Genomic DNA, 9,651 nt, shown 5'->3' on the forward strand with positions numbered 1-9,651 from the left:
CTCTGTGGTAGAAGTGTCCTTCAGGGATGGCATGGGGGAGGCACTGCCTGGGTCCATTGCTGAGGCTCCCTGGTGAACTGCACACCAGGGGCGTTGCTGAGGCAGGTGATCAGCATCCCTTGCGGCAGTGATGGTCGGCAGAGCCCACTGTCGGAACCCTCGCCCTCCCTAGGACCAAGCATGCGCCTCCTCACCATCTCCCTGCCTGCCCGGTACTCCGCTGAGAACACGTTCTCCACACAACAATCAAAAGATCTCTAAAAACTGATAACCAAACCCACCATTGCTCTTCTTAGAGCCCTCTAGCTGTCACCCATCCTGCTCTGAAAAGCCACTGAAAGTCCTTCCCGTGCACGTGTGGGGTCCTCTAGGCTCTGGCCCTGCCTTCTCCCGTCTTTGTCTGCTTCGCTCCCTGCTCTCCGCCCTTGCCTGCCCTCCTGGCTCCTCACACAAGCCAGGCTCATTCCTGCCCCGCGGCCTTGGACCAGCTGCTCCCTCCTCCTGGAATGCCACTCCCCAGGTCTCACAGAGCTGGCTCCTCTTAAGCTTGAAGGTCACCTCTGCAGAGAGGCCTCGGCTGACTGCCTAGGTGCCCTCTCCTGTCCTTATTCGTTAGAGACAGGGTCTCACTCTGTCGCCCAGGCTGGAGTGGTGCGATCATAGCTCCTGCAGCCTCGAACTCCTGGATTTAAGCGATTCTCCTGCGTCAGCCTCCTGAGTAGGTGGGACTACAAGCACATGCCACCGTGCTCAGCTCATTTTTTAAATTTTTTTGTAGACATGGGGTCTCACTATATTGCCCAGGCTGGTCTTGAACTCCTAGCCTCAAGTGATCCTCCTTCCTTGGTCCCCCAAAGCTCTGGCATTACAGGCGTGGGCCACCAGGTCCAGCCTTTCCTGTTCTCTTCTGATTCTCTGCAGAGCAGTTATCACCATGCACTATTTCCTAGTTGACTTAGGTGGTGATTCATTTGGTTCTTGGATTCTACCCCGTAGACTGTGAGCTCCCTGGGAGCAGGTACTTTGGCCATGTTCATGGCGGTCTCCCCGCCTGGGGGAGGGCCAGGTAGAGGGTGGGTACGGATTAACTCGTCTCCAGAGAGCCGGTGACTCCTGGTTTGAGGCAGAGATGGACCACGTGAGCACAAGGGAGAGTCAGATTCTGCAGGGAGGTTACCCTTGGTGGTCTGGAGCAGAAACAGCGCCACGTTGGTCAGGTTCTGGGAAGCATCTGAGTGCATAGCCAAAGAAGACTGCTTTCCACCAGGAGACCCCGAGATGCCAGAGAAAGCCTCAGGGGGCCAGAACCAGAAAGATCTGGGAGCATGGCAGTAGGGACTAGCCAGGGCCAGGAGGCTGGCATGTGAGAGACCGGGCTGCAGCCACCAGCCTCCCGTGCACGGCTGTGTGTGCCGGTGGCTCAGGTCCATATCCCAGCAACTTCCTGTTCCAACGCCCTCACACACATACACCCTCCGCCACCTCAGGAAGCACCAACAGAATGCTTCTCCATTTAAAATTCAAACTTACTGTCTACGTTGCTGTTTTTTTCTAACTTTGTGAGTGTTTTTCCTAATTACCAGTTGGGTTTTAATGAATCTAATGAATCATGTAGATATAAACACAGCACACAGCACGTACAAATATACCAGTTCTTGCATTTATTCACAAGTGAGTATGCGAAAAAGAACGATTGTTGGATTCTCATTATTTGTCATCAGTTGAGGCCACGGGCCTGGGTCATTGTAAAAGTATGACTCAGTACCAGGGAAACACTGTACTAGCTTTGACTAGTCGCTCTTGTTCTTTTTAGGTTTTTTGTTGTTGTTTTTTTTTCTGCTCCTGCTGGCATTACTGCATTCCCCTTTGATGGTGAAAGAATGAGATCAATGAAGGTACCAGAGAATTTATCTGGCAGGATCTTCTCATCTTCCTTTTTACCAATTGTTAGAACTTGGTCTGATTTGCAAACCTGGAGGATGGACGGGTGTCTTGTTTGTTTCTGGTGGTTCCTTTTGTTTTATCTTCATGTTTCTGGTGGTTGGGTTTTGAACGTCAGCCTGCGGAGAGAATGCATCCTTCCTTGACTGAGATGAGAGCGCTTTGAAAATTGTAAAGCACGCACATTGTCAGTAGTTTTGTTGTTGTTGTTATTGGTTCCTTCCTCCAGACAGGGGCCTGGTTCCTGCTCTATTCCACCTTCTCCGCATTATAAAATCCTGAGCTTTAGACCATCCACCCCAGGGTCTCTGCATCTGCAGGAGAAGCGAATCTGTGGCTTCCCCTGCCCATGCTGGGAAGCCCCTGAGCTCCCTGAGATTGCAGGTGCTCTGGGGCCTGCAATTTGGTGAGCCTGTGCCAGAAGCCGCCCCTGGAGGGAGCAGAGGCAGAAACCCTCTAGTTTATCTCCAATGGACGAAGTCCTTATCTCAGAAGCCACAACTCCCTGGCCAGGATGGGATCCAGGTTCCTGGACTGTCACCTAGTGAATCCACAATTGTCCAGAAGTAGCCTCCGAGATGGCCTGAAATGTAGCTTGAGCTGGCTGTCTAGGAGCTGTTGCACCATGGCGGTCCCTCCTCCCCTCTTCCCAACCCCACTGCTGCCCTGGAGCGGCTGACTCTCAGACGGAGCAGAGTCCATCCTGGGCCAGGCAGAACACAGCTGCCGTAAGCTGATGTGCAGGTGTTGCAATAAATGTCTATGGGGTCACTGCAGACAAGGACCGACTGTATACCTGGCGGGTCTCAGCAGGAACTCCCCCCCAGAGACTAGGCACGCCTCCCCTTCATCAGGTGTCCTAGTTACAAATTAGAATGATTCCAGAGTGTCAAGGCCTGCTGTCTCCCTCTCTTGTCTTGATCCCACTGACTGGGTTGTGACCTGTCTAACAACATCACGTAGGCTTTGCTGTGGCTTCACATGGAGTTAACAGACAATAAACATGCATGAAGTGGACACAAATCTCTGCAGCAGAAACCAGCCAGTGACTTTCTTTGGAGCCATGTCACCTGCCTAACCTAAACTCCAGCAGACACGACATAGACACTCAGGTGATCTGCGGCTTCAGGAACAGGAGCTGGGGCCTGGCATTAGCCAGATGCAGTGGCAGGGTGTGTATTTTCCAGCGTGCTCATCCTAATCCACCGAAGGGCGTTCCTGAGGCACGCAGGGGATGCTATGCAGGCTTCAGTAGACGGCTTTTATTCTTATGCTTGATACTTCCTGCAGTTTTATGTTATCTTGTGCAGTTATAAGGAGATGGAGATAATATGCATGTTTGCCTTCTTCTGATTATGTACAGTGTCATTTCGCCAAAAATCTACACCAGCCACAAGGATACGTTTTGGCTGAATATTAGAGACTTTTCTCATTATATTAAAAAAACAAAAAACAGAAAAACCCAACTAACCTCTCTACTGTTATCACACATAAAGTGACGTAAATGTGTGTGCCATTGCAATAAAGTCACAGTGAGCACAATTAAATGCTCCAGGTGTGGGCCATGACTAAGCAGCATGACTGAATGAGGCCTTTTCTGGTCTTCTTACAGGCCCTTTCCTTGCTGGGATGGTGGATAGCTCAGTGAGCCATCAGAGAGCAACCACTCAGGTGGGTCTGCGTGGCCCTGAGACTGTTCACATTTTCAGCCATCTTTAAGGCTCAGTTTGCTTCTTCAGAGGCAGGAATTTGGAGCCCGCTGCGAGGACTTTGCTGAGTTCAGACTGCGCAGCTCAACTACATGCCTTTCAGGGGCTCATCCGCTCTGCTGGTGAATAATAGATGTTTGGCATTTCCAACAAGGCCGTGTGTCTTGCCAGGTTCTATGAAGACACTGGGGGAAATGTCCTAAAATGCAACCCCTGTCCTCAACGAGCTCACTGGGTGAAAAGCATGACATACAGAGGCAACACGTGAGCAATAAGTCACTTAAGTCATGCTTGAGCATATCTCTGCAAATGTGTGGAGGAGATGGATCAACTAAACCCGCAGTGCAGCAGTGCAGATGTGGAGAGGGCAGCCAGGCTCTGGCAGAGCTCCTGAGTGCTTCCTGTTTTGGAATGCCAGTGGCGTCTGCCCTCCTCACTGTTCAGCATGCATTACCATGCATTATCATGGGTGATTAGTAATTTAAAATTTTTATCTCCTGTAGCTCTCACACTTGATGATGGAATCATCAAATGCTTTAGAGATACCATCGGCCAAAATGGGGAGATCAAGGCAATCAGAGATACACGTGACATGTTCAACGTCTCCAGGTTCCCCGTTCATCCAGCAGCTTGAGAAGTCAGTCTTTGGCTAGCAGGAAGAACAGACAGGCCCTGGCACCACGCCAGTGGCCCTGACACCTCAGGGAGATCCATTTGGTGAGGTCTTCATTTGGGGTTCTAGACCTCATGGCCCCCCTGTGTAGGCAGCTGAGGGTCTTGTCCCAGGATTTTCACTGACAGGCAGGTGAAGGCACTGGGTGACATCAGCACAGATTTATGCACCAGGACTCACTCTGTGGCAAGAAAGAACACTGCTGCTCTTAGCAACACATACAGAAGGACCAGGAAGCAACCTAAGAACCAGTGCCTGGCTTGCAGTCGCATGAGATGTTTCTACTGGGATTCTGGGTTGGGTTTCTCTGGTGAAGGAGCCAGGGCCTGCAAGGGTTTTAAGTGGCCCCTGCAGGTTCACTCTGACCCACCTCAGAGATGCCCCCGCAACACCCAGGGCCCTGCAGGAGGAATCTAGAGACTTAGGGTCTAGGCTCAACACCGCCACTCATTGGCTCTGTGGTCTTGGCCATGTCAACCTAAGTTGAATGGCTGCCACAGACAGCCCTGTGGCCTTCCAGGATGTCATGAGGTATCCACATGGCCTTACGCACATGGGTGGCAGAGCTCTTCCTCTCTGTCTTGCAGTGGGAGGCCTTGTTGCAATGGGAAACAAGCTGTAGAGATAAAAACAATGAACCTGTTGACTGATCCTAGAGACGCCCAGGTGGAATACAATTTTTTTTTTTTTTTTTTTTTTTGAGACAGAGTCTCGCTCTGTCTCCAGGACAGTGGCGCAATCTCGGCTCACTGCAACCTCCGACTCCTTGGTTCAAGCAATTCTCCTGCCTCAGCCTCCCGAGTAGCTGGGATTATAGGCACGCACCATCACGCCCAGCTAATTTTTGTATTTTTAGTAGAGATGGGGTTTCACCATGTTGGCTAGGCTAGTCTCAATCTCCTGACCTCGTGAACCGCCCATCTCGGCCTCCCAAAGTGCTGGGATTACAGGCGTGAGCCACCGTGCCCGGCTGGAGTACATTTAAATAGGACGACCCAAAGACGCACTGATGTGTGCAGCCGCTGACCTGCCTTGCACCAGGAAGATGCGCGATACAGCGTGTCATATCACACACATTCAAACGTTAGCCAGACTCTCAAGTCTCCTAAAAATCCTCACAACCAGTTTCCTCGGTGACAGTTTTTCAAATCACCTCTCTTGGAAACAGCTGGAGAGCACATTAGGGCCCAGTTGATTTTGTGGGCTCCTAAATACTTATTTGGGTCCTCATATGGCAAGAGCTTCCCATCTCCTGCAGCAATCCTCAAACTCTCCAAACTCCTCTGGGTGGAGCTGTAAAGACCCTCTTCATGCAAACAGCCTGTCCTGAGCCCCAGCAGCCCTGGGAGTCCAAGCACACCGTCTGCAGGAGACTGCGATGAGATGGCTGTGCAGACGGGAGGGCGGGGGCCTGAGACCAGCACTGCCTTACAGTGTTCTCCTTATACCCCCTGTGGTTCAGGCTTGAGCTCCAGGAAATAAAGAAGAAAGAAGCATGCTTATGTCCATTAAGGCAGCAGCAGTGGCGTGGAGGCCCCGCATCTGAAGTTAGTATTCTATGATGGTGATCAGCCCTTGTATCTTTCACCAGTAAGAAAACAGCGCCCCAGACACCATGAAATCCCTGTTAGAGCCTCATCTTCCTTTCTGACCCTTGACTCTCACTAATATACAAAGGCTGCTCTCCAGTGACAGGGCTAGTGACTAGTTTCACTTGTCTTTCTACAAAGAGAAGCATTTTAAATGCTTTCTATTTGTAGCCAACAAGCCCTGGGATGACTAACAGCAAAGGTGGCATCTCTCTGTACATTGATTTTTAGTGCAGGCTTAATGTCTGTATGTAATTATTTTTACCATGCAGGTGAAGCAAGAAATTAAATTGGGTTTTTTAATGAGGGGGAAAAACCAGCACTAGAAATGAAAGATCACAGGCGAACTTGAGCAGGTCACCTGTTTGCAAATAGTTTCTGCTTTGGGTCTCTTGTTACTGAAAATACATTTCCCCTGCCCCCTTCCCCCACACTCTACAGATCTGCTGTTGCTTTCTTTGGGTTTCTCAGGAAAGAAAAGTCTCCTAGGACCCTCCTCTTCAGCTGCCTGACAAGCCTAAAAGGAGAGCAACATTCCTGTGTAAGGGAGGGTAATGGGTTTTCTGCAGTTTCATACATACTCCATCGAATTCGTGGCTCTTGAGGCTGGAGGAGCTCCTGGAGGAACCAAATTCATGTCCTCAGGGCCGGATGAATCTACCACGCGGCGATGCTGGGAGGCATACACGAGCTGCCCGGCTTCCCCCTGAGAAAACAGTCTGTTCCTTCTTCAGCTTGCCCTTCTCCACTTACAGGCTATGAGAGAGAACACTGGAACTCTGAAAACAAGGCCCAGGGAATCGGATTTCCACCCTGGTCGAGGTGGGAAGGGGAGGCCCGGACATCCCCGCCAGAGGCTGGATTTCCAGGCAGTACCTGGGAAGACAAGCTGAGCCAATGGGAGGCTGGCCGTCAGGTTAGGCTCAGACATGCTGTGCCCCAGTGGATACCAAGCCGCTGAACTCAGTGTTGCTTCTAGAAGGTCATCAGGGGCTGGGAATGACGGACGGGGATGTGGCTCGACCAGGCCCTGACCTGGGCATCAGCTCCAAAGTCAATAGCCCTCTCTCACTCTGGGTAGCTGCTCTAGCAGACTCTAGGAGGCTGCTCCTCTGTCTGACATGAGAGATTCACTTGCCCTTGGTTTTGAGTCGCAGGTTAAGGAAAGGAGACAACCATCATATCAAGTTCTACTTCCAAACCTGAGCCTCTACTTAAGAAACTCAAGTTCGTCTTTGGATCAGTTCTGCACAGCAATAAGTTTTTATTTGTACTGTCTCCCCAACCTGAGGCAAAAGTGTGCCCCTGTCTGGCCTCCAGCTCCCAGTCTCCCCTAGCTCTGCCATCCTCTGGGGACCCCAAGCCTGTGGGTCCTGTTTGTATGGAACTGGTACCTGATTCTCCCCTCTGCTCCTTCCAGCCCTCCTTGGCCGTGTCCTCGGCACAGATGTCAGCCAGGGTGTGTGGGGCCCGGGGAGGCAGGGAAGGACTGGGCATTCCAGCCAGCAAGGGCGGGAATGGGTCTGCTTTGCTATACCCCCAAAGGAGGTCAACCAAGTCCCCTCACCCCGACCCCAATAGGGCCCTCTTTGCTTTATCTTAGTGCATCCCCAACTCTGAGCTGGGAATGCCTCCCGAGAAAGGCAGCCAAGGCCTGTGATAGTAAGGAGGAGCATGAGGAGGGATTTCTGGGGTCCATCTCCTACTCACCCATGTTTCCCTCCACGACCTTGACCCTCCTGGTGGCTCTGTCCTCTCCCTGGACATGGGGCACAATCATGCACACTCTGGAAAGGCCAAGGAGGGCTCTTCAGAGGGCCAGCTGTGGTCCATCTGAAGGTGACAATTTGCCAATTTGTTTTACAGGGAGGCTGCCACGGGCCTCACAATAGCAGTCCCTGCTTCCGCCTTTCTGTCATCTTCCAACTAAAGAGGCCAGGAAATGGCCGAGTCAGCTCCTGCTGCAGCACCTCCTAGAATCAGAAGACGCCTTTCCGAGAATCTTGCCGAACCCTGAGGGTAAGGAGTGTCAGGTTTTGCAGCAGGGGGAAGCTGGCAGTGGAACCTCCACTTCTAAGTAACCTTTGCTTCGGAAACCTGCCAAGTCTTTGCCTGGAGACTTGCCTTTGATCACGACTTGTCACCTCTCAGGAGATGTTCCACTTTCTAAGCAGGTGAAAAACGAACCGGATTAAAAATAAGGAACTGGACTCTTCACAGTGTCCCCCCTGTCAAGCCAAACTACTGGTTGCACCTCCAAGGGGGAAAAGGGAATATCCCTGTTCCTCAGGTCCCAGGGCTCCGTGGGACCCAGGACCCCTGAACAGCCTGCAACCCTAGGACGACAGCCTGGCCACGCTCCAGCAGAGAGCAGAGGCTTGGGCCACGGCCACGGACTGGCTCCTGCTCACTGGGTTCACCTTGGTGACCAGAGGGCACTGTGACCGCCCACTTCTCCTCCCTCCCTTCCTCCTCCCCTCAGCGCTTTATGGACCTGAGTTTCTGGAGCTTTCTCAAAACCGTGGACACATTCCCAGTGGAAATCATGACATTTTCCGTTTCACATTACGCACTCCACAATGCCCCAGGAAGGGAGAGAGAGAGGGAAGGAAAATAAGGCCTGGGAGCCAGCCCCTCTCTGTCTGCAGCCAGGGCTGCTGGCTGCTCTGTTTATCCTGGAGTCACCTCCCTCCCGAACTTGACAGCCAGTGCCCCAGTGTTTTCTCGCGCAGTCAAAGGCCGCGATGAATAGGTGAACTGCCTTTTCTATCTACTCATGTGGCACATCTGGATAAAGGCGTGCCTCTCTACTTTGTTGTGTTTTTTTAAAACTTTACTTTCCACTGCCATGGTAACTGCTGCATGTTTGGCAGAGGGAAAGAGGAAAAAAAAAAAAAAAGCTCGGAGAGAAGAAAAGGAGCTCTCAGCGCGGGGCTGGCGGCCGTCCAGGGTAATCATGCCGCAGAGCTGAAATGAGGCCTCTGGCGGGCAGCCAAGTTACAAAGAACAAAGCTGTCAGTTCCTAATGTTGGCGGCAATGCTTGTTTGGCACCCTTATATGGTTTCCCAGAACTCCCTGCCTTGGCCGCCTTCCATTCCCTTCAGGGCAGCAAACAGGATTAGCACAGCGCTCCGACTTGTTTTTCTCCTCTCTCCTCCAACTGTTCCAATGACATCATCCCTGCTGCATTCATTTGCCAGCAGGGTGGTTTTTTCTCTCTCTCCACCTCCCTCCTCCCTTCCTCCCTCCCTCTCCCTCCATTTCTCTCTCTCACACACACACATCTCTACTCCCACTCACTTCCTGTAGCCTCCCCCTCGCCTCTGACTTTCTTTAAATGCAATGTTTTAGGTCATTCTTCTTGTCCAGCTTCTCTGTTAAATTAAAAACACCCTGGTGCTTGTACATTTAGCTGAATCAAGCCAGACGCTGTATTTTATTTTTATAACTGAATTCCTGTGAGATAAAAATCTCATTTTCCTTAGTAGGCTGTAATCGGCACTCACAGGGATGTGGTTTCCAACTGCCCCAGCTCGCGCTTCCTTACGAAGCTCCGCTGAGAAATGAGCTTGGCTCCTGTTCAGGTTTAAAGGGCCCGAGGCCGGTCACACGTTGCTCACTCATACACACACACACTACACACACACACAGGATGTGCACACAAAGACCATTGTACATGTATGCACACACACACACGGACACACGTTCTTGTCCAGGGAAACAGCTACGGCTCCACAA

General features: G+C 51.6%; 1 long non-coding RNA gene across 1 annotated transcript; it reads right to left on the reverse strand.

Annotated features, from left to right (window-relative positions):
• Positions 1-1,648: 1,648 nt before the first annotated feature.
• LOC105546236 lies at positions 1,649-9,254 on the reverse strand. Its single transcript, XR_001007060.1, has 3 exons — positions 9,214-9,254; positions 7,623-8,078; positions 1,649-4,939 (listed from the first exon to the last, which is right to left on the reverse strand). It is a non-coding gene; the product is annotated as an uncharacterized LOC105546236 (long non-coding RNA).
• Between the last annotated feature and the right edge of the window lie 397 nt (positions 9,255-9,651).

Source organism: Mandrillus leucophaeus, unplaced genomic scaffold (assembly GCF_000951045.1).
Source record: "Mandrillus leucophaeus isolate KB7577 unplaced genomic scaffold, Mleu.le_1.0 Scaffold350, whole genome shotgun sequence".
Lineage (NCBI taxonomy): Eukaryota > Metazoa > Chordata > Mammalia > Primates > Cercopithecidae > Mandrillus > Mandrillus leucophaeus.